Source organism: Pleurodeles waltl, chromosome 2_1 (assembly GCF_031143425.1).
Source record: "Pleurodeles waltl isolate 20211129_DDA chromosome 2_1, aPleWal1.hap1.20221129, whole genome shotgun sequence".
Classification (NCBI taxonomy): Eukaryota; Metazoa; Chordata; class Amphibia; order Caudata; family Salamandridae; genus Pleurodeles; species Pleurodeles waltl.
In genome coordinates, this window is record NC_090438.1 from 116922583 (window position 1) to 116947546 (window position 24964).

Consider the following 24964-nt stretch of genomic DNA (forward strand, 5'->3'; position numbering starts at 1 on the left):
GTTATATATACTGACTGAAAATACCCACATATAGGATATACATGCAAAGGTAGGGTCTGTGGAGCTAATAGTTGTAGTGAAGTTATAGAAGTTACTCAAAGATAATACTCACAGTGGAAAAGAAACAACACCTAGGTTGTCAGCTGTGACCACGAATCCTGGTGATCAAACAGAAACATGCAAGGCTGTACCAGCACGGGTGTAGAACTGAAATGCACAGCCACAATAGACAAGGAGCTATCAAGGAAGAGTGCTAAACAGGAAAGAAGGGGAAACAAAGGGCAACTTGGGAGGAAGCAAGTAACAAACCACATGAAGAAACTGGAGCTAGGGCACTAGTGAAAAGAAGGTAGCAAACTGGAACAAGGACGAAGGAAAAGAAAGCAGGCACTGGGGAAAAAGTAAAATCAGGAGAAAAAGGATTGAGGATGCTCTATAATAATGCTGAATCATGAAACAAGGAACAAGGATGCACTAAAGTTCAGGAACTCAGGAAATAAAGGGTAAGTCAAACAGGAACACTGTTACAATGACCAATGCTGGACTGAAGGAAACTGGGGCTTTAAAGGTCACTGTGGTCACATGCCTCAGGAGTGAGCAGGCTAGCATCTGCTAGCCACAGGTGTGCCGATTTCCTCCACCCATCTTTGATCTGCACGGGTAGGGATGAAGCAGTGAGCAGAGAATTCTAGGTATCGGAGTGTTTTTTACCAGAGTAGATTGGGTTCCACAAAACCTGGCCTGGGCCTTAAATGAATGGCATTAAAGTGTCCAAGAGGATGGAAGTTGATAAGTGCATGCAGTGGAAAGTCCAGAAGTGTATTTGAACACTGGAAAGTCCCATAGGTAGGCCCCTGGTGGTGGGCACAAGAGCACAGGGAGTGAATTTTAATACATAACACCACCATTACTGCTGCAGGCACATCCTGTAGACACTATCCTTAAGACAGATTGTCTAAAGATCCCAGGAATCGTTCCAGATACCATTGACAATTTGACTTCCAAAGATAAATGTATGTGACTATGAAAATCTATACTTACAAATTTCTGTTTAAACAAGTTCAAAATGAAACAACTAGGGTGGCTAAAATTGGAACCTTTTTTGTTCCTATAATTTTCATGAAAATTATGCATTACACAAAATCCATTTCACCAATCGTCTGCATGAAAATTGCATGGCAAGACCTACCATCCATACAAAAATCATGGAAGACACCAGCAGGAGACTGGTTCCAGCAAACAATTACTTGCAGCCACAGCAGAAATCAGTTGCCACAAGATATTTTCTTTTCTAACTAGTCTCCCATGGGTAATAATTACCGGAAAAAAGTGTAAAGGGCCAAAAATAAAATACATAATACCAACAATTACAAACTATGGTTTATTTTGCTCAGAAAAAAATATCCACGCTAATGAGAATATTTTATATTCTGGGAAAACCTTTAAGCTTCCATCCCTCGCCGAAGTCAGGAGGCTCAGCAATGAGGCTCTGGTGCAGGTATCAGTTTCACCTGACTTTGTTTTGCTCTAGGTAACTTCTAGCAAGTCCTTTTCCATTTTCTCAATTAGAATATGATCCTACTCCCCACGTTGATCCTCTGAGTTCATGAGCAAGTGTTTCTCCCTTTGCCTCCTTGAGAACAGTCTTATTTTATTATTGTGGCTTCCCATTGGATTTCATTGAGATGTTTTTTTTTTGTTTTTTGTTTTTAAACGTAATGCATTCGAAAGATAATTGGATGCAAAATAAGTTGATACTACATATCCATATTGGTACATACCATTGACCTTCTTGAACGTTGTAGGAAGTTGGCTCTGTATGCACTATTTCAAAGTAAGAAATAGCATGCACAGAGTCCAAGGGTTCCCCTTAGAGGTAAGATAGTGGCAAAAAGAGATAATTCTAATGCTCTATTTTGTGGTAGTGTGGTCGAGCAGTAGGCTTATCAGAGGGTAGTGTTAAGCATTTGTTGTACACAAGCAATACATGAGGAACACACACTCAAAGACAATTCCAGGCCAATAGGTTTTTATATAGAAAAATATATTTTCTTAGTTTATTTTAAGAACCACAGTTTCAAGATTTACAAACAATACTTTAAATGAAAGGTATTTCACTTAGGTATCTTAGGAACTTTGAATAATCACAATAGCATGTACAGTTTTGGCAAAAATGACAATAAGCTATTTTAAAAGTGGACACTGCAAAAATCAACAGTTCATGGGGGAGGTAAGTATTTGTTAAGTTCACAGGTAAGTAAAACACTTACAGGGTTCAAAGTTGGGTCCAAGGTAGCCCACCGTTGGGGGTTCAAGGCAACCCCAAAGTTACCACACCTGCAGCTCAGGGCCGGTCAGGTGCAGAGGTCAAAGTGGTGCCCAAAACACATAGGCTTCAATGGAAATAGGAGTGCCCCGGTTCCAGTCTGCCAGCAGGTAAATACCCGCGACTTCAGAGGGCAGACCAGGGGGGTTTTGTAGGGCACCGGGGGGGACACAAACAGGCACAGAAAGTACACCCTCAGCGGCACAGGGGCGGCCAGGTGCAGAGTGCAAACAGGCGTCGGGTTTTCAATAGGAAGACCCGGGGGTCTCTTCAGCGATGCAGGCAGGCACAGGGGGGGGCTCCTCGGGGTAGCCACCACCTGGGCTAGGAAGAGGGTCGCCTGGGGGTCACTCCTGCACCGGAGTCTGGTTCCTTCAGGTCCTGGGGGCTGCGGGTGCAGTGTGTTTTCCAGGCGTCGGGTCCCTTGAAGCAGGCAGTCGCGGTCAGGGGGAGCCTCTGGATTCCCTCTGCAGACGTCGCTGTGGGGGCTCAGGGGGGTCAACTCTGGCTACTCACAGGTTCGGAATCGCCGGGGAGTCCTCCCTGTGGTGTTAGTTTTCCGCAGGTCGAGCCGGGGGCGTCGGGTGCAGAGTGAAAAGTCTTATGCTTCCGGCGGGAAACGTGTGGTCTTTAAAAGTTGCTTCTTTGTTGCAAAGTTGCAGTTTTGTGGAACAGGGCCGCTGTCCTTGGGAGCTTCTTGGTCCTTTTAGATGCAGGGTAGTCCTCTGAGGCTTCAGAGGTCGCTGGACCCTGGGGGACGCGTCGCTGTTGCAGTTTTTCGTGAAGTGGGGAGACAGGCCAGTAGGGCTGGGGCCAAAGCAGTTGGTGTCTCAGTCTTCTCTGCAGGGCTTCAGGTCAGCAGTCCTTCTTTGTCTTCAGGTTGCAGGAATCTAGTTTCCTAGGTTCTGGGGTGCCCCTAAATACTAAATTTAGGGGTGTGTTTAGGTCTGAGAGGGCAGTAGCCAATGGCTACTGTCCTTGAGGGTGGCTACACCCTCCTTGTGCCTCCTCCCTGTGGGGAGAGGGGCACATCCCTAATCCTATTGGGGGAATCCTCGATCTGCAAGACAGAGGATTTCTAAAAGTCAGATTCACCTCAGCTCAGGACACCGTAAGGGTTCTCCTGACTGGCCAGTGATGACTCCTTGTTTTTCTCATTATCTCATCCAGCCTTGCCGCCAAAAGTGGGGGCAGTGGCAGGAGGGGAGGGCATCTCCACTAGCTGGGATGCCCTGTGGCGCTGTAACAAAGGGGGTGAGCCTTTGAGGCTCACCGCCAGGTGTTACAGTCCCTGCAGGGGGAGGTGAGAAGCACCTCCACCCAGTACAGGCTTTGTTCCTGGCCACAGAGTGACAAAGGCACTCTCCCCATGTGGCCATAAACATGTCTGGTGTGTGGCAGGCTGGCAAAAACTAGTCAGCCCACACTGGAAGTCGGGTATGTTTTCAGAGGGCATCTCTAAGATGCCCTCTGGGTGTATTTTTACAATAAAGTGCACACTGGCATCAGTGTAGCCATTATGGTGCTGTGGAGTTCGTGTATGACAGACTCCCAGACCATATACTCTTATGGCTACCCTGCACTTAGAATGTCTAAGGTTTTGCTTAGACAATGTAGGGGCATAGTGCTCATGCACCTATGCCCTCACCTGTGGTATAGTGCACCCTGCCTTAGGACTGTAAGGCCTGCTAGAGGGGTGACTTACCTATGCCATAGGCAGTGTGAGGTTGGCATGGCACCCTGAAGGGAGTGCCATGTTGACTTAGTCATTTTCTCCCCACCAGCACACACAAGCTGGCAAGCAGTGTGTCTGTGCTGAGTGAGGGGTCTCTGGGGTGGCATAAGACATGCTGCAGCCCTTAGAGACCTTCCCTGGCATCAGGGCCCTTGGTACCAGGGGTACCAGTTACAAGGGACTTACCTGGATGACAGGGTGTGCCAATTGTGGAGACAAAGGTACAGTTTAGGGAAAGAACACTGGTGCTGGGGCCTGGTTAGCAGGCCTCAGCACACTTTCAAATCATAACTTGGCATCAGCAAAGGCAAAAAGTCAGGGGGTAACCATGCCAAGGAGGCATTTCCTTACAAACGTAACCCTTCCGTTTTATTTGTTGAATCTTTGGACTCTCTTGCCTTATAGGTCTAAGCTGAATGCTCCCAAAGTATATCACTGAGCACATCTTTCCATTGAAAAATTGTTTGCTCGATTTAATCCACACTCCTATCTTGCTTTCGTCTATATTGCAAATCCATTTGCACTTCTTCGCATGACTCTTGTACCTTCCCTTGCTTTTGGTACTTAGTGCTAGTTTACAGCCCTTGGCTGAATACCTTGTATGTGGTGGAAATCACTATAAAACAACTCAAGGCCAAAGCTTTTCCGCAAACCTATTTATCCTCACGGACAAATTCCATCTCTGCTATCTTTTATGCTTTTGGCCAACATGCCCAAGGTCACAATCATGTAATTTACCAACAGGCAATATAGCCTAGGTGTATGAAGTTCATTGCATGCCCCAAGGATATATATTTAATGGATCTTATTCTAGCCATGAGTATGTTCTATATTCTTCTCCAATACCATACCAATGAAAGAATCTCTGCACAACTATAAGCAATTAGTCACTGACCTTAAAGTAGTACATACTGGCTGTCACTATATTTCTGTTACACACCAGAAGAAACAGGAGTAAGGAGGATGCTCTTTGCTGGACAATGCTTAGGAGGTCTAAACATTGATTCAAACATACCACAGGGCTGCCCTAGGTGCAACGCTTTGTAGCCGCACAAACATGGCAGCTATTAAAGCCAGAAAGAGACTGATGTGGTAGGTAAAAGATGGGCCTGTTTTGTTTAGGAAGGATCATAGTATTCTCTGTCAATGCTCTGGAAATGTTTGGAAATAAAGTAGTTTAAAGGGTTGGAGAATGCCCAAAGGAAGCGTCTTGCTTTAACTACCTTACCCCTACAGTGATCAGGGGAGCGTGGCACTTGAGGGGCAATAATACAAAATAAATGATCTTTGTCTGCTCTATCATAGCGTCATGAGGCTGGAAATCTGAAGACCATTCATAGTTTATACATGGGGGTACTCGCACCTGCTGCAGCTCGGCACTCGCTATGCTGGATAAAGTTATGATAACAGATAACCAGCCCAGATGAACTTGTGTTCACGGTTTGCGAATTAAGCTGGTGTCTGTGATACGGCAGGAAACTTAACTTATTCTTGAAAACCACATTGAGTGCTCATATTGCAGGCACTGAACAGTGAATGTCTGACAACTCAGGTGGCCCGAGAAACAGTTCACAGAAGTCAGAAATTGACTGATGAAACCTTTAGCAAAGTAACTGGGTATCAGTTAAATAACTCCTCTTCCAGGTGCAGCTCTCTGCTTCAGTGAGTGGACCGGACCCCTCCACTGACTTCCTAACCCTTGTCCCAAGTGGATATATATATCTCCTCCCCCAATTTATTCCCCAATGAAAAAGGAGAAATGTTCTTACTTGCCTCTCCAAGGTACTGATTACCATTTAGCAGGCTTAGATGCAGAAGTACCAGCTGGTTAGAATTAACAGTTCCACCTAAATTAATTCCGTCTATTTCTGTTATCCCTCACAAAATAGGTAATAACCATGTGATTATTTTTTTTCGGATGAAGTTCCACACGGTATTCCCTTTTCTATGGCTATTAGCGCACACCTGTGACATGCACGGGGTGTGATGTGTTGAGGTAGGTAGTGGTCTGAGGAGAATAAACCCTGGCAGTGAGGAGCACGTCATTGGAGGAAACAGTGGATGAGAAAAGCTACACTTCCAGTCCAATCTTCTGTGATTTTACCAGTCAGATTTTCTCACTGTAAAATTGGGTCTGGTGTTCCCTCAACTGAGAAATCTAGGTTGGGGCGTGGTCTCGCTGTCCTGCAAGATGGCCGCCACTCTGTGAGGCTCTGCAGGGCAGGTGCATAAATCCTTCTACAATTCGGACAGATCGGCCGCCAGAGGTGCTCTTTATGATGCACACTGGGTGCTGAACTGCTCAGGAGGCGAGAGCTGGTGAAATGGGGCGAGCGGACCCGATTGACCTGCTGGCAGTGAGGCCTGGCGTAGAGGCATCTGTCTCATGAACTGCTGGGGGACGTGCTGGTCGAGCAGGCCGGCGGTGGAGAAAGACAGCGTGGGGAATATTGACTGCTCCCCCTCCGCCCCCCCCAGATGACGAGAGCTGGCGGTCGGGAGCTGCGGTACCCCTGAGCTCCCCATGCGAGACGGGCGGTGGGCACCTGCGGGCCAGGGAGGCACCAAGGGCCAGACCGCGGGCCCTGCAGTTGAGTGTGCCGGTGCAGCTGGGCCCAGGATCGAGCCGCTGGTGTTGAAGTTCGGTGTGGGTGCGCACTGTCTGGCCACGCCCTCCCTGGCGCTGGATGCTGTCCGCTGGCGGAGGACCAGCTGAATGCATCTGACAGCGTGTCCAGCTTTTTGGAAGAACCGGCGCTTGTTGGACACTTACCGAACTACGTGCCCTGCCTGGCTGGCCCCCATGGCGCGCCTCCTTGCCTGGGGCCGCGTGGGGGTGGCATAGACGGAGAACGGTCACCACCCCCTGCTGCGGGCGCAGGCTGGAGGGCTGCCTGCGTGGGCAGACGAAGATTTGGGGACCCCAGGCCCTGGTGAGGGGTCAGGGGGCCGCGGCGTCAGGATTTGACTGAGTGCAAGAGAGAGGACTGGGTGGCTTGCCCGGCACCTTATCGGTGGCCTCCGGTGCTGGTGCAGCGTGCCCCCTGACCATGGTGGGCAGTAGCACCTGGGAGTGCCTGGTGCTGGACTGGGCGCCTGCGACGTCAGCTTCAGAATGTGCCCCCCTCCCAGGGGTGGGATCCTGCTACGTTGGGGAAAGCTGCCCACAAACAATCTAATCTGTCATTTTAGGGCAAAAAAAAAGAGCAGCCAAGCAAGCAAATCGACAGCGAACAGCCTCAGAAGGAAGACTCCCACTCGACCTCAGTGAAAGATATGTTTCTGGACCTTAAACACAGCCTGGCGGGTATAGATGCTAAGCTAGACCACCTGACGGATCGAATGGATCGCTAAAAAGATAGGGTGGATGATCATGAGACCCGCCTTGAGCAGGTGGAATCTCGCACTTCAGACTTGGAGGACGGTTGGTGCGGGAGGGCAAACGTCTTCTTCAAATGGAGCGGGTGCTGGAAGTAATCCAGAATAAAAACGGAGACCTTGAAGCCCGCTCAAGACTAAACAACATCCACATATTAAGTCTCCCAGAATCAACAGACATGGGGTGCAAGAAGGACTATGTGGAGGCTATGCTGTCTGCGCTTTTCCCTGGTGAGCTCTCCTCCCTGCTGGTGGTGGAGCGGGTGCACAGGTCACTTGGTTTGCGTCCGCCGCCCGGGGCACCATAGCGCCCTGTCATTGCGCGCCTGCTAAACTACAGAGACAGAGACATGGTACTCCGCCTTGCCCGCGACCGCCGACCCATAGTATATAATAACAATGAGCTCAGCATCTTCCCTGACTACACCCCCGGCGTGCAGGCATCTCGCTGGGCATTCCTCCCGGTTAAGCACCCCCTGAGCCACACGGATGCCAAATACTCCATTCTTTACCTGGCTAAGCTACGTGTCGAACATAAAGGCAAACTACATTTTTTCACAGACCCGAAACAGGCAGCAAAATTTGCGAAAACCATTCCCAGAAGAGTGGTTCCGGGCTGCTTGCAGGAAAATTGAGAGGGTGGAAACAACCTTAGCGATAATGACTGAGAGCAGCCATTCCTGAGGGGCGTCTGTGTGCCTTGGCTGTGCCCTGTGGCCTGCTAGGGCCTGCGCGCGAACTGCGCTTTGGCGACGACCGGCCTGTTGGGCTCCTGGTGATACGGCAGCTCCTGGTGATACGGCAGCTCCTGCCCACCCACTAGGTGGGAAGTCTGATGGCCACACCAGTGCCCCATTGGATGAGTACAAATACGTTTTTCGCTGTCATGAGGTGAGGTATGATTTTGGGTGGAGGTGGGATGGGTGGTCTGGCTCAAATGGGGTGCCAGAGTGGGTGGGGGCGGTAGCTGTATTGTTGACTACTATGTTTGATTTTTTCCCTCTGTTTCTTCTTACATGTACCTCTCTGTCCTCACAGCTGATTCGATTTGCGGCTAGGTTGGGGTGGCTGTGGCACGGTTGCGATATCTGCCATGATGGCACCCAATGATGTGAATCCTGTGAGATGCTTGACCTGGAATGTCTGGGGGTTGAATGATGGTTGCAAGATGAGACTGGTATCAGCTTATATGCAGTGCCATGCAATAGACATTTGCATGCTTCAAGAAACCCACCTGACTAATGCCACGAAACACAAGGTGAGGAATGTATAGATTGGGGAGAGCCATGTGGCAGCGTATTCTAGCTATGCGAGGGGGATGGCCATCCTGCTTAGAAAGGGGCTGCAGTGGTGTACTGAGAAAGTGCTTACAGACCCGCTTGCCCGATATGTTATGCTGCAGGGTACATTACAAGACAGGCTGTTTCGACTGGTGTCAGTATATGGTCACAATGTGGATGACCCAGAGTTCTTTTGGGAGGTGTGGTGCCTGGAGTGCTCCTTAGGCTCGGGGACTGTACTATGGGAGGTGATTTCAATGTGGTGTTGGACTCTGAGGCAGATCGTGAGAGCCGGGCACGGCCTCAACATGTGGCAGCTGCTAAGGCCTTATCACCGATTATGGCTGAGGGTGCTGTGGCAGATCTATGGAGGGTGAAGCATGGCGCTGAAAGAGAGGGAACATGCCTTAATACAGTATATAATAGTTGGTCACGCATTGATGGATTGCTCAGAACCAGGGACATAGAGCTCTGGACAGAGTCTACTGAACATCTGCTTCTGTCAGATCATTCTCTGGTTCTATCAGAGTTGAGGATTCCTGGGCGCCCGTGCCCCAGTTTCTCGTGGCGGCTGCCCCACGGTTCTCTTAGAGATCAAGCCTTTAGGGGGAGGTTCAAACTGCTTTATTGGAATACTTCACTGTTAATCAGGGCTCAGTATCCTCAGCAGGCACCTTATGGGAGGCATTTAAGGTAGTTATCCGGGTGGTCTGTCTGGCCAAGCAACATGGTGTGCTTAGAGCAATCCATCATGTATTGGTAGACTTAGATGCCCAGCTGGCCATGCTGGAGAAACAAATGTGTGCAGATATGTCTAGTGCCCTCTTGGTTGAGGTAAGAGAGAAATTGTCACAGTATGAGGAAGTGTCACTCCGCAAGATCTGTTTTCTGGGAAAGGAAGCCAAGATGAGGCAGTACGGACAGGGCAAAAGGGCCGGTAGGACGTTGACGGCAATGCTACGAAGGCCGTGGGCAGGGAATTATATTGTTGAGCTTCTAGACTCGGCTGGTGTACGCCATGCTGGCACTGAGGGGGTCAAGCAGGTGCTAACTGGCTTCTACACCTCCCTTTACTCCGAATCAGCGAGGCCGCTCCCAGAGATGTTTACAGAATACTTTGATGACATTCGCCTGCTCTGGCTCGAGAACACGCACAGCCAGTATTTAGACTCATCGTTCATAGTTGAGGACATCATACAAGTTATACGTGGCCTGCCGGGAGACAAGGCCCCTGGCTTGGATGGGCTCATGGCAGCCTTCTATAAGGAATATGCAGACCTATTGGTGCCGCACCTACTAGATGTATATGCAGACGCACTTGAGAGTGGGATTCTCCCGCCTTTGCTGCGTGAATCCCTTATTGTCACCATATTGAAACCAGGCAAAGACCCGTGCCTTTGCAACTCACACAGGCCACTATCACTTATAAACATGGACAATAAGATACCTTACATTACCTCCGTACTTTCTTTGCGGCGACCTGAATGGTGAACCCTTAAGACGGCGCTGCTGCTGTGTTCCTTGATGCCACAAAGGCGTTCGACTCCCTCACGTGGCCGTATATGTTCGGCCTATTGACAAGGGTGGGACTGAGCCCACGATCGAGCCACTGGCCGCGCACTTGAGACAACATCATAACCACAGGGGATTGGCGTTCAGACAACGCCCAATCCTGGTCTCTATGTATGCTGATGATGTTGCTCTATACGTGCAGGACCCACAGCTTCATCTCAGCATACTAGTAGACGAGATAGTACGCTCTGGTCAGCTCTCTGGGATTACAATAAACTGGTCCAAGTCAGTAGTTTTACCCCGGTTGGCTGCTACCGCACAGTACTGCTCAAAGTACCTCTTGAGTTGGGCTGATGGCCCGGTGCTCTACCAGGGCATATGGCTCAGCAGGGAGGTGGATGAGTTATGGTCAACCAACTAGGGCAAGGCCATTATGTGGCTGGCGGACAAGGTGGCAGCCTGGTGCTCTCTTCCGCTCTCGCTGACCGGCCGTATAGCCAGAGCCAAGATGGTAATTCTGCCCAAATTTCTCTACCTGTTTACCAATATTCCCCTCGCTCTCACATCCAGTTTCCTAAAGCGGCTTAGATCTTCACTCATAAATCTGGGCTGGGTGGGCAAACAGCACAGAATCTCATGGGAAATGCTATTGCAACCTTTTGAACTGGGCGACCTGGCTGCCCTGTATCTAGAACTTAATTATATCTGCGCACAGGCACATTTTGCGCATTTTTGGATGCATCCCATAAAATATTTACAGCATCTGGCTCCGGAACACGATTCTGTTTGGCCTAATAGGCTCTCCAGAGTGATTTATGAGCCACCCAGACATAGGGCATGGGGCGTCGACACTGTTGCATGCACGGCACGGGCTTGGTGGGCGCTCCTGCTGCTGCGTGAGGCCGGGGAGCCCTTTGCGCCCTCACCACTGGTGCGAGACATTATGAACCCGCGGACGGTTCTGCGAGCATCTGCGTGACCTGAGATTGGCTACCCTGGGGTCTTGTTCATCTCCCTTGAAGCTGTGCTTTGCGAAGCGGACGATACCACGCTATATCACTTAACTTACCTATGAATCAGGGTGCTTTTGCGGGCTAGATACCCTTGCTTCCCTGGAACACCCTCAGTGTGCTACGCCCTGGAGCTGGTGTACAGGTCCCCATCTCCCCGTAGACTCATCACAGGCCTGTATGTATGCATGCAGACGACTGCACCCTAGACAACGCCCAAAGCCAGAGCGCATTAGAGGGGGACATAGGTGAGACCCTTCCAGATGATGTGTGGCATTACTGCTGTGTGCTTATGCCAGAGCTTTCCCCCAATTACAGATTGCGGATAATACACTTTAAATTCCTGCACCGCGTGTACTATATGCCGAGGCACCTTAAGAGGATGGATGTCAGGTTAAATGCTAGATGCGATAGGTGTTCAGTGCCGGAGGGGATTTCCTGCACCTGGCGTGAAGCATGTATGAACATGAGGCGTGCTTACCACAATTTGCTCACTGTACGTTTTGACCAAGGTGCTGGGACTCTCTTGTTATGTTCTACTTCACTTTAATAAAAGCAATTAAAAAAAAAAAAAACTGAGAAATCCAGGTTACCAGAATATTTACAATCAGGCAGACGGATAACCCACCAATGGATACTACTTTGTGCAACTTGTAATCAGGGCTCAAGGAAGCTTTCCCCACTAAGTGGCAAACTTACTTAAGGAACCAATGGAATCTGAATGTTAATTCACAGTACCATCTGGTTTGGGGAGACTAGTGCCCATTCCCCTTTCCACGCATTTGTTCTGTTGCATAATTTAGCAGAGTTCATCCTAGCCCTGAAATTGGGCTATGTGCCTAGATTTGAGGGCTTTGTTTAACCCAGTGCCCTTCACGTTTTGCCGCCTCGCCCAAACACTTTCCTACTGCACCGGCTTTTCCAGGGCTGGGAAAGGCATCCAGTTCCACTTTGGGATACTTACCCTTCTCTGTCCCATGTCTGGGTTTGAGCGCAAAGGCATAAGAAAGGCCCCTATTGTACAGGGGGCAATAAACCCTTCAAGGGGCCACATCCCATCAATGAGCCCCCATTTAGCCCAAAGCTTCTAAATATATGTGAGACATTGGTGACTCAAACCCCTTATCACATTCTGCATGGGGGGGGGACCCATTATTGTGCTCTACACCACTATTTGAGTGGGTGACAGCCCTGGTGTGGTGGCGGTGGCCATTATTTCTGTGGAACTTCTCTCCCTGGGTTGCCTGCAGTTTGACGATTAGAAATCTGTGCTTTCCACCTTACCTTGTGCCCAAGAGCAGTTGAACTTCACATGGCCGAAGTCTTTCCTTTGAGTCGGTGCGAACCTCCCTGTGACCTTTTGGTGATGGAATGGATCATGACACAGCTGGCGTGAGAAGGCGTGCCTGGCAGAAGGTTACAATGACAGGCCTAGAGTCTCAGCCAGGGATCCTTAGCAGAATCTCTCCCTGTGTCTGAGGAGTTTGCTTGAACTCTGGTGCCCATCACCCAACAGGTTAGAGAGCATGTACTAACTGGTTTCTCTAGATCCCATTCATCTGCTTTCAACCTCTCCACATCAGGGAATGCTGAGTATCAGCATTCCTACATCTTTTTTGCAAAAATAAAAAGTAACCACCTAAATACATCGATTTATTTAGAGATACAATTACTGATTGTATCTCTAAATAAAATGATGTACTTAAGTCTGGGCTACCTGTCCTCTTCACTCTGAACAAGAAGCCGGAAGCCAAGCAGTAAATCAGCTTTCTGAATATGATGCACAGCACAGGGCTTAGCTTTCTAAAGCTCCTCAGTGCCATGGGAGTCTTTGGCAATATCCACTATAGGCCACTGATGTTGCTGGATGGTTTTCAAATGTTGCAGACTGCATCCCTGACTGAGGACAAATGTTGTTCACAGGCAGAGATCCCACCTTTTCCTATTCGTCACAAGGTAGGATTGGATACGAGTGTGGTAAATGAGATTTGACGTCTTGTCCTCTGCAATGGTAAGTGTTAATACTGACCTTGTATTAGGTATATTGTGCTGAGACACCTGGTCACGCTGACCTCCCCCACTGTGACATCCCAGGCCATGGCTGTAAGGTGCTGGCCCCTTCAACACTGGAGCTGCTGTATTTATTCCCCAGCAAAGTTGATCCAAAAGTTGTGCAGTGCTTTTTTCCTCTGGCAAAGATGATCCAAATATCCTCAGCTTTTGAGGGAGTCAAGTGCAAGGGGAGAAATAGGTGATATAGGCCCTAATTATAACACTGGCGGTACATACCGCCTACCGCCGCGGTGCCGGCCACCAACATACCGCCACCCCGGCTACCATCCGTCTGCCATATTATGAACACTGCCTGACTTACACCACAATAAGGGTGGAAATCCAGCAGTGCTCATGGTGGTGGACGCTGGTAAGCTGGCGCTGCTACCACCAGCACCAGTCTTCTGGCAGGGAACTGGAAGGGGCGCTGCTACCACCAGCACCGCCACGCTAGTAGAACGCTGCCAGCCGTATTATGACCAGTAATACGGCCTGGCGGGGCGCTGCTGGTGGTAGCAGCGCCCCTTCCAGTTCCGTGGGGGGAAGACTTCCTCGACCAAGGTAACTTGGGCTTCAGACAGGGGAGGGGGATGGGAGGGTCGAGGGTGTTGGACGTGTCTGGGTGTGTGCATGAATGTCTGAGTGTGTGTGTGAATGTGTCTGTGTGTGTTATGTTGTTTGCGTGGGTGTCTGTGTGTGAGTGAATGCGTGTAAGAATGGTGAAGTGAGTGCCTGTCTGCATGCCAGTGTGATTGTGTGTTAGATGTGTGTGAATATGTCAGTGCGTGAATTAATGCGTGTATGTCAGTGCGTGAATTAATGCGTGAATATCAGTGTGTGAATGAATGCGTGTATGTCAGTGTGTGAATGAATGCGTGTATGTCTACGTGAATTGGTGTATGCCTGGTGCGTGTGGGTGCCTGGTGCCTGTATTGGGGAGGAAGGGTGTGGTGTGAGGGGCGCTGTGACTGTAGTGGTGGGGGGAGGTGGGTGATGCGTGCATGTGTGGCTGTGGGGGTGGGGTCACTTCTGTGGTGTGCGCGCGTATGGGTAAGTGAGTGGATCAGAGGGGGATGGATGGGTGAGTCGGGATGGAGGGAGGTGTCAGGTGAGTGTTGGGGGGGTGTGGGGGAGCCACCTACCAATGACAGGGAAGGAATTCCCTGTCACCGGTAGGGCCTACCGCCATGGTTTTCGTGGCATTGCTAACGCCACGAAAACCATGGTGGTAGGCCGGCTCATAATACCGCCAGCGGTACAGTGTCGACTGCCGGGCTGGAGATAGATATCTCCAGCCCGGTGGCTCATACCACCATGGTGGTATGAGTGGAAAAGTGGCGGGTTGGCTGCAGCCAACCAGCCAATCTCATAATGTGGCGGTATACACCGCAAGCCTGTTGGTGGCGATACCGCCACATTAATCCTGGCAGTCAGAAGCCCGCCAGGGTTAAAATGAGGGCCATAGTGTCGTGATTTGTGGAATACCAGAAAAATGTCAAAAAACATTATATGCTATAACTATGAATGACTAGAATATGGTCCTGATTTATTTAGATTGATTAGTGCAATGGTTCTGAATGTGTGGTAGCCTCATTCTGGACATGTTGTAATTTAAAAGGCAGATACTGTAGTATGGTAGATGTTTGTACTTGCGTAATTCTTTGGATCTGCCTCTGCCATATTGTATTAAAACAGACATTGAAACTGGTCCCTGTTGGGTCCGATATTCATGCCCTTAACATTAATGCCAAAATCACTGACTGATTTCCAAAAAATTAATGTTAAAAACGTTAGGGTGATGCATGTCCACGATTTAGTTCCTGTTTCTATTTCACATGTTTTAATTAATCTTGCTTTTTCTAAGTGTAAGCTATTTCCCTCATGTTCTGTTTCTATCCTTTTGTACGTCTTATTACTCTTATGTAGTGCACACACTGAAAGGAGTCATGCCAAGTGTTTATAATAGGATGTGATTGAGATCCCTGGCGCTGAGGCTGAAGGCAGTGTGAGTTTCTCAGTGCCTGTCAGTGGGTTGGCCTCTCTGCAGAGCACACACAGCAATGGTCACATATCCCAGTTGCATCTTAAATTCTGTGTGAAAGTGTGGAAAGGGGGTACACAATTGTCAAACTATGAGAAGGCGAAGATAAAAGAAAATAAAGTGCTTACATGTGAGTGCAGTGTATGTTTTGGGGGGTGAAGTGAAGAAGAAATGTGAGAAAGTGCATTCAGCAGAGTAAAAGAGGGTGCTGAAGAGGATAGAGATGAGGTTTAAGATATGCAGATGGATGAGAGGTGGAGAAAAAAAAGACCATACATGTCTAATATGAGGAGCACATAATTGAAGACCAGTAATCCTTCCACAGTCCTCAATAATATTTATTTCACAGTTTTACAATTTCAGAATTACAACAACATTATTGTTGTTACTCATTTATCTTAAACAAGTAACAACCACTGAAAAAGCCAATAGCCTTGACCCTTTTTTGGTGTATATCAGTTGCTGTGTTTTATCTATGGATGCAATAACAAAAAGCTCAGAAAGAAATTGTCAAGTGACATACTAATGGAATCCCAGAAACAATTTAAATGTTTAATCTATGTCTCTTTTAGAGACCCCCCACTTTTGTTTTCTTCATCCGAGCCCAGTTGATACATAGTTCTATGTAACTGATTGCATCCAGCCACCGTGGGTGCTTCCCCAAGGCTGGTTAAAGCATTTTCTTTCAAAAGTTGATACCACACATAGGGCAAGCACACTCTTTAATTTAAAGGGCCTGAAGTTGTCCCACAGTACAATTTGCACACAATTGAGCATATTCCTGCAGTAAGATAGGGGGACGTTTTTAACGTGTTTAAATATTTCTAGACCACACATTAACAACTGCTTCATAAACCTTCACTAATTTATTACAATTTGCTTTAAAATGCACCATTTGTCAATCTCTTTTCACATTTTTCTCGGGGAGGACCCTCTGAACCCTGTTTGTCCATCGAGCTCACTCACTACATAAGTCGTACCCAACTAACACCCCACCACTATCAAATGTCACCAACCACCACTGCAAGAGAGGCAAACGCCATGTAGGAACTGAAACTGTTTCGTTATGTCTGTTTGTTGGAGTGTGCTGTGAGAGGAACATGGACACCACTGAACAAAGTGCAATCATCCGAAGTTTGTTTAACATGAAGGTTACTAACAATTATTGCTTGAAGCAGTACATATCTCCAAATGAGTGTCCGGAGACTGAAAAGGGGTTGCTGTACATTGAGATTTCAAATGAGCTACTTTGAAGCGCAATCCTACTCCAGGGGGAGTCTAAACACTACTGTTAAAGTATGTATGGCTAATGCTGCAGGCCATCAATTTACTGTCCACAAACTGTCTGGTTGCGTCTTTATATCCCATGAGAGGATTTACCTCTGAGTTTAGACAATTTTTTTTAGAGACAGATTTATGTGAAGCCAGGGGCACATAAAAGGGTTAGATTAGGTGGCTAAAGCATCATTATGCTTGTATCAAATTGTCTGTAAAGCTGGACCTTCATTTGGTCACCGGTTATGAGACCCAATTCAAAAGAAAAGTTGTAAATTCCTAATGTTTAGAGTTATTAATTCGCAGTATTTGTATTCATGACATTCTCCAAAGCCCCGGATGTCAGGAGGGAAATGTAAGAGTTCCATGCATACATGTGTTTCCACCTACACACATGCGCATTGTCTGCAGAACAGGACATCTGCAGGCTTAAGAATAAAGAAAATGCTTACACTAAACTCTTTTTTTCTGATAAAAAGTAGAGCATTTACAAATATGCACCTGACCTATCTGCGCTTTACCGCAATATTTCAGATTATAAAATGAATGAGGCCCTTATTTGTTGTTCATGGACTACTGCTTGTACGCTCCACCTACTGATCTTTTCATTTACTAATTTTTAAGTTAAACTCCATCTGAAAAATAGATTATATGTTTTTGACAAACAAATAATTATAGATGTTTTTCACACAACTTCATATATGTGAAATATAGATGTGCCATTTTTGTGAGTATAATCCAGGGGAAGAAAGGAACTTTCCAGACCCAGATATGGGGGTGGACTATACGTTTCCCCCACTTCAAAGGTTAGGACCAGGTATAAATATTGGACCTCATGAGCCACACATCAGTACACTCCTGGACCTGTGGACATTAAAGAAGGACTGTCTTGTTCCCCAAAGGTCTGCCTTGCTGCTTGAGGCCTGCCTTGTCCCCTAGAGGACTGTCCTGCTGCCACCGGAGAACTATCCTGCAGCTAGAGTCTTGCCTTGTTCCTCAGAGGACTGCCCTGCTGCTTATGGCCTACCTTGTTCTTCAGAGGAGTGCCCTACTGCTTGAGGTCTGATCCTGCTCTGCTCTCTGTGAAGGAAGACTGGACCTGCTCCCTTAATCCCAGGGTAACCTGAGTGACTCAAAGGGTCAGTGGCTGACCTCCGGTTCTGAGCTACAGGGACACATCAAGTTCCAGAGGCCTCCCTGCAACTGCCCAGCTAACCTGCTGCAACTGGTCCTGCCTGGACCAGCCTTATCATTGCTGGCCTCTGCTGGAGTGAGTTCCTGATCCCCAATAGATGCCTCTCTGGGTCCTGCACCATTGGCTGGCATTAGTTGAGCTCCTCCTATGAAATCCTAAAGTTTTGAACTCTGCATTTAGGTCTTTGAGAAGGTAACTTTTTCAGCTGGATTAACTATTTCTTGGTTTCTGGCCAGCACGCCATTGTGGTTGGCCTGAATGTGTGACTTTGTCTCGGTCTAAAGTGACCAGATACTCAGGTAGAGCTTTTTGGCCCTATTTTTTACTTCACCCTTTAAACATACTTAATTCAAGTTCTACTAATTGGATATGATACGAAACCTATATTGACAATTCTTAATGTTAATTTCAAAGATAACTTTTAAGTGTACAAAGAAATGAGAAAGCTGTTTAACATTTTAAAAGTATTGGGTGGTAAACAAGTTAAAAAGGGAAGGAAAAAGAGTTGAAGGAACAAGACCAATAAAAAGAAGAAAGGTACAATTATTATTTAAAAAAACTAAAAAAACATTTGTTATATTTAAAAAAACAATGAAATTTGAGATGAAGTAAATCAACAACAGAGAAAGCAAACCGTTTATGGCAGCTTCAAGTTTTCAGATAATGTAGCATTAGTAGATTTGCAAGCAACAGTATCAAGATAAGCAGTCAAAGGTAACCAATACATATCTCTATTAATCGAGGGGCAGCATAAAGAGGTAAATGTAGTATCCAGCCTACATTATACCACCAAGCTTTATAGGAAATATTGGAGGAATTTTTCCAATTGAGGCTAATTTGCTGAAAGGCTAAAACTAACATAAGCTATAATAAGCTTAAGTTATCACCATCTGAAGCAAATCATCAGATAAACTACCCAAGAAGAGCGCAGAGGGAGTTAATTGGGATTGCAAATGAAAAATTAAGGTGAGCTGACGCCAAACTTTTCCCCAAAAGGAGGCACTAGGAGGGCATTTGAAGAGGATATGCATAAGATCTCAGTTTTGGGTGTCACATGACCAACAATTTGAAGTTGAGGATATAGAAAATTTAGCTATGGTAGAGGGGTAAAAAATAATCTATGATAGAGAAAAAACAATGATCGTGAAGTAGAGGCCAATCTAGATATTTTATATGACCTATGCCATATCTTGTTACAGATGGGAATAGACCAGATACATCCCAAATTCAATTCCCATGAGGTTCAATGTTAGATTTAGGTCTTGTCAAAAGAGGAGAATTAAAAATGTATAAAGATTTGATGGCTTGGGGAAACCAATAAGAAAGGAAGACAAAGAAGAGTGCAACGCCTAAGAAGGTGGGAGAGTTGCCAATGAAAATTGGGTGTCAAGAATAATATTGATAAGGAGAAGATATTTAGGCATGAAGGAGCTAGGGCAATTACATAATTGTTGGAATTGTAAAAAAGAAAGTGGAGTGTCATTGGAGTTATTGTCTTTGACCCACACTATACGTTTTTGTCTCCAAGAATTCCAAAATAATGTTTTTTTATTGTTAGTAATGAGATTATTACGCCAAAGAGGGGAATTTAGAAAAGAGGAATAGGTGACAGATGGAGACAAGTAGTAAGAACGTAGAAGAGCACGAGTATGCTTAAGAAGTGGGGAAGAAACATTTGAAATATTATAAGAAAAAGACACCACCTCTCGAAGAGAAAGCAGTAGAAGGAAAGAACATTCAATAGCCAACCATAAGGGGGTAAACAAAGAACTTGACAAGGAAATCCACCTAGAAGCTTGCCGTAAACAAAAAGATTTATGATAAAGTCGAAAGTCAGGGAAGTTGGCTCTACCTTCCTGTTTAGAATGACAAAGTTGACTGAGTGAAATTCTAGGTTTCTTATTGTTCCAAAGGAATTTAGATAATCTTGAATCAAGTTGAGGGATCGGAATCATGGATAGAATATATAGAATGATAGGAGAAATCTTTTTGATAGAGTCAAGACGACCTCACCAGGATAAATATAAAGGATTCCATAACATAAGGGATCTATCAATCTTCTCTAAACAATCACATATTTGCTTCAATGGACTTTTTAATGGAAGAGGTAAACCAAATACCTAAGTATTTAATCTTGGATGAATTCCAATGAAAGCCAGTAATAGCAAACGGTTGCCTAAAATAAAATTTGGTTAGTGGGAGGATTTCATTTTTGTCCGAATTTATCTTAATTAAAGAGATAGCAGATCAAAGAAAAATCTGCTATCTCTTGGAGTAGAGTCTGTATCGAGAGTTCAGGATTCGAGATATATAAAAGTATGTCATCTGCATATGCAGATAGTTTTAAATGTGTCTCACCACATTGGAAACCCTCAATTTTAATATTGTTTCTCATACAGGATAAAAAGGGCTCTAGGGCTAAGATAAATAGGAGAGGAGATAGTGGACAGCCTTGATGAATGCCACGACATAATGAAAAAAAAATTCCATTAACCAAGACCAATGCCATTGGAGAATGATAAAGCAAGGGAATAAACTAAATGAAATGGGGACCTAAACCATGCCAAGATAAGGCTTTTAATAGAAAAGACCAGTCTATTTGGTCAAACGCTTTCTCAGCGTCTATGGAGATTGCTGCTAAAGAGTATGAAAGAGTGGATGCTTTGCTAAGTACATTAAAGAATGTTCTAGAGTTATCAGAAGCGACTCTACCTTTGATGAATCCGGTTTGTTCCTTACCTATCATTGCAGGCAAAAGGGGATCAAGACATAAGGCTAATAATTTGGCGAAAATTTTATAATCTGTATTAAGCAAAGAGATTCGTCTATAGTTTTTACAAAAAGTATGGTCTTTACCTTCCTTCCGGATACGACAGATAGTGGCTTTTTGAAAAGTTCCCCCTGTATATCCTGATTTTGATAAGAACTGAAAAAGCTGTAAAAGTTTGGGAAGTATGATATCTGAAAAGTGGAGTAAAAATTCCTCTGTGAATCCATCCGGACCAGGAGTCTTATCTTTTTTGACAGAACGAAGGGCGTTGAAATCCTCTGGCAAAGAGATATCTAATTCAAGAGAAGAAAAATCAAAGTCTTATCAGGATTTAGAACTTTCTTTAAATATTTATCTATCTGTAAGGAGCATGGGGTCAACTCAAGAGTATAAAGAGTTTGATAATATTTGAGGAATTCAGCTAAAATGTCATAATCTTTAAAAAGAGTGTCACCTGTATCAGTACTTTCATTGTGTGACGTTGCTTTCAAACTTTCAAATAATTAGCAAGAGGATTTCCCATTCTATTTCGACCCCCATAAAAGCAGGCACTAGTGCGTACAAGAAAAGAGGAAGCATTATCCAGAGAGATTTTATTAAATTGTAATTTTGCTTGAATAAGTTCTCGTAAATTAAAGTTAGAAGATGAAGAATAATAGATGTTCTAAACGTTTAATTTTTAGAAGTAGAGATTGATGTTGTTGGTTATAGGCTTTTTTTCTTTTAAGAAACAAAATCAATTATATGTCCACAAGCTGCAGCTTTAAATGAATCCCATAACACTTGTGGGGAGATATCAAAATCATCATTGATTTTAACGAATTCTTCAACAAAAGCAACAAAAGATGTGGAAGAATTAGAATCAAGCAACACAGAGTTGTTAAATCTCCGTCTATTGGACTTGGGGTGTACCAGGAGTAGATCAAAATCTGTAATAACTGGTGCATGGTCAGATATAACAATAGGTTCAATGGAGGAGCTAATAAGATTTTGGGAAAGCGATTTTGAAATAAAGATATGATCTAGTCTAGATAAGGAGCCATGTGGTGAAAAATAAAATGAAAAATCCATATTATCAAGATTACACATTCTCCATGAATCAACTAAATTACATTGCGATAGAAGCGCCTTAAACTGTTTATGCATTTTGTGAGGAGACAATTTGACTGTGGATTGTCTATCTATAAAAGGATCAATTATTTGATTACAATCCCCTCCTAGGAGAAAAAAAATCATCATTATATTGCACACATTGCTTAGTAAGGCTAGGCCAAAAGACAGTCCGATTGAGTAGAACCATAAATGTTACCAATAGTCAATGTAACTCCATTAATAATTTGTTTCACAAACAGCCATCTGAATCTGAGTCTGGAGAAATAACACTTACTGATAATTTCTTCTGGCAAAGCAATATTACTCCATTTTTCTTTGTCAATGCAGGAGATGTAAAAACATTGCCCACCCAACCTTGTTTAAGTGTCATTGCTTCAGGTTCAGTCAGATGGGTCTCTTGTAAAAGGACAAAGTCTGGATTGTATTTAGCTAAGTGGGATAAAATTCTCTGCCTTTTTATTGGATGAATAAAACCCTTGACATTCCAAGAAATAACTCTGAATTTTTGAATTTTACATTGTATAAGCATATATACAGACAAAAAGTCTTGTAAAATATTTAACTGAAGAAACATATAAGGCATAGGGAACAAGGATAACAAAGGGAAGCAAGAGGGAAAGGAAAACAGTATGAAAAAAATGTAGAAGATATTCAAAAGGAAAAGAAAAGACAGCACATGCCAAATAGTGACGACTGTAAAGACATAACTGATCTGAATGAACAGTAGGGTAGGGGAGATGACAGCAAAGGGTGAAGACAACACAGCAAGGAAACGGAACGCATCAACAGACGAGGGATACGAGCAAAGGTAAAAATACAAAAAACACCAGGAACCTGTAAAAACAAAACAAATATATTAGCAAATAAGACATATGATAACATTACTTGTATAAACTGTATATGAAGGACCATCATCTGCATATCAATAAATATGAGCTTACGGTGGGCATGTTACATGTGAATGAGTCATGCAGTCAACGTGTAGAAGGGCCGGCTGTTTCCATAGAATTTATAGAATGCATTCGTAGAAAATCTCAAAGAGCTGCAGCAGAAGTGTGTGAAGATGTTTTATTTTGATAGGTCACTTTTAACAAGCAGGGATGGAATAATCCAAAATGAGCTCCCAAATCACGAAGTTGTGGACGAAGATCCAAAAATTATTTTCTTCTCACTGCTGTATCTTTTGAAACATCTTGTGAAATGAAGATCTTATTTCCTCCCAGGAAATCTGCTTTTTGGATTTTGCTGCGTTAAGCACTCTTAATAAGTCGGTGAATTCAAGAAAAAAAGTTATCACTCCTCTTGGCTTAAATAAAGAAGAAGACTTCTGGGGGCGATGGCCTAAACAATGTGCCCTCTGACTGTTCAATACTGTAGAAGATGGGAAGACCACTAACTGTGGCAAGAATGAAGCAAAAAATTTAATTGGATCATTTCCTTCAAGACCTTCTGGTAATCCATAAAGGCTAAGATTATTTGGTCTATTCCTGTTTCCCAAATCCTCAGAGAGTGTCTTCAATGTTGCCACTTCCTTCACCAAAACTTTAATTTTGTTTTGTCCTGTACATCACTGACTCTTTGTTTCAACTCAGAAACTCTACTTCCATTTGAGACCATTTGTTGTCTAAGTTTTACATCCGAGAATTAGTTTCTTCAATGAAAGGACGTAATGCATGTATTTCTTCAAGCACAAGTTCAAGAAAAATCGGTGGTGGAGATTTTACAGGAGAAGGTGGATCTTGTTTGACTCTCTTATGAGTAGTTGTAGATATAGTCTGAGAGATTTTAGGCGACGAAGATGACAAAGACATCTTTGACACAGCAAAGGAAGATGATGCAACACGGGTATCAAGCTTCAAAAACTGAGTTTATCATTGGGTGATATCTGGTGTAACAGAGGTTTATTTTTCTTTAATTTGCCCATATGATGCAAAAAACCTTCATTAAGGAAGAGAACAATACAGGAACTCCATATATATATTGTTGAAACAGTTGTCTTCTACTAGGTACCAGCGGCTGAGAAATATTATTCAAAAATAGTAATAAAATCATGTGAAAGACCATGAATTAACAAGCAGTTACATGGCTCATGTGAGGGAAGAACAAACTAATCACTGAAAAAGCAAACAGTCCAGTCAGGTGTTCACCCTAGGTGAGTGAAAAACAGAGTAAAGATGGCCGCTGCCGTGAGAAGAATTTTAAAAAACATTAAAGTCTTAAAAAGGAGCAAAGGCGGCATCCAAATAGTTTATAGTACTCACCAAAGCATCCAGTGATATTTTAAAAGGTCATTGCACCAGAAAACATCGTAAAAACGGTTCCATCAACCGAAACTCGTCTGATGATGCACGGAGCTCTGTTTTCAGGCGGCCATCTTGGCTGGTGGTCCGCGAGCTTCCATCACCCCATTTGGATTTAAATAAAGGGTTAAAACAAAGTATTGCACTTTACTCTTCTCAGTTCCCATAGTAACTCAAGTATGTGCCCTTTATGCATATTGAAATGTAGCAAATCTTCATTTTTGCTTTCTTAAATATAAGCACTAAGGACATTTTTACTGCCCAACTTTATTATTATTATTATTATTTTTTAGAAACTCACTCTCCATCAACCCCAACAATCATTGCTTTTACGCCTTCCTTTCCAGTAACGTAGCTTGTGAATCATGGTGCGAGTACAAAAAAAGGAAATGCCCCACGATGCTGCAGGTTTATTTGTCACATCCAGTTGGCCCCTCAGGCCTGTGGGTCCTGGTGTCAATGCACCTGCTTCACCAATGGAAGCTGCACCCGTCTCCTTCCCCACTCTGAAAACGGATGCTCTCCTGCCCTTGAGATGAGCAAACCTCTGGCCATGTTGAGTGAGGAGCTGCCCGCAAATTATCTATGAACACCATCAACTTTGTGAGTTTGTGGGTGTTCACAACTGTTGGATGAGGCCTCCGTTCTGGAGCACACACAACCTGTGCCTGTGACCAAATGTACTCACACTTGAAATAACACCGAACGAGGGGCATCGTGAACCCCCGCTTTAGCAGCTTCAGCGGGGGTGGGGTTGTTTATGGGCCTCTTCTGTCTGCAGTTAGGCAGACAAAAGCTGATAAACACAATTATAAAGGAATACAGCCTCAATAGAAGAGTAAGAAGGAAGAACGAAGGATATGTAAATAAAAGAGGGAAAAATTAATATTGAATGGAAGGAAAGGTGAAATGCTGTATGGATGAGTGAATTAGTTGGTGGATGAATAAACGGGTAGATGGATGAGTGATTGGAAATG

General features: G+C 44.9%; 1 protein-coding gene across 1 annotated transcript in view; it reads left to right on the forward strand.

Moving 5' to 3' along the window:
- The window catches only part of TRPC5 (transient receptor potential cation channel subfamily C member 5), a 961283-nt gene that overhangs the window by 918454 nt on the left and 17865 nt on the right, over positions 1 to 24964 (forward strand). The gene's annotated exons all lie outside the window — the stretch shown is intronic.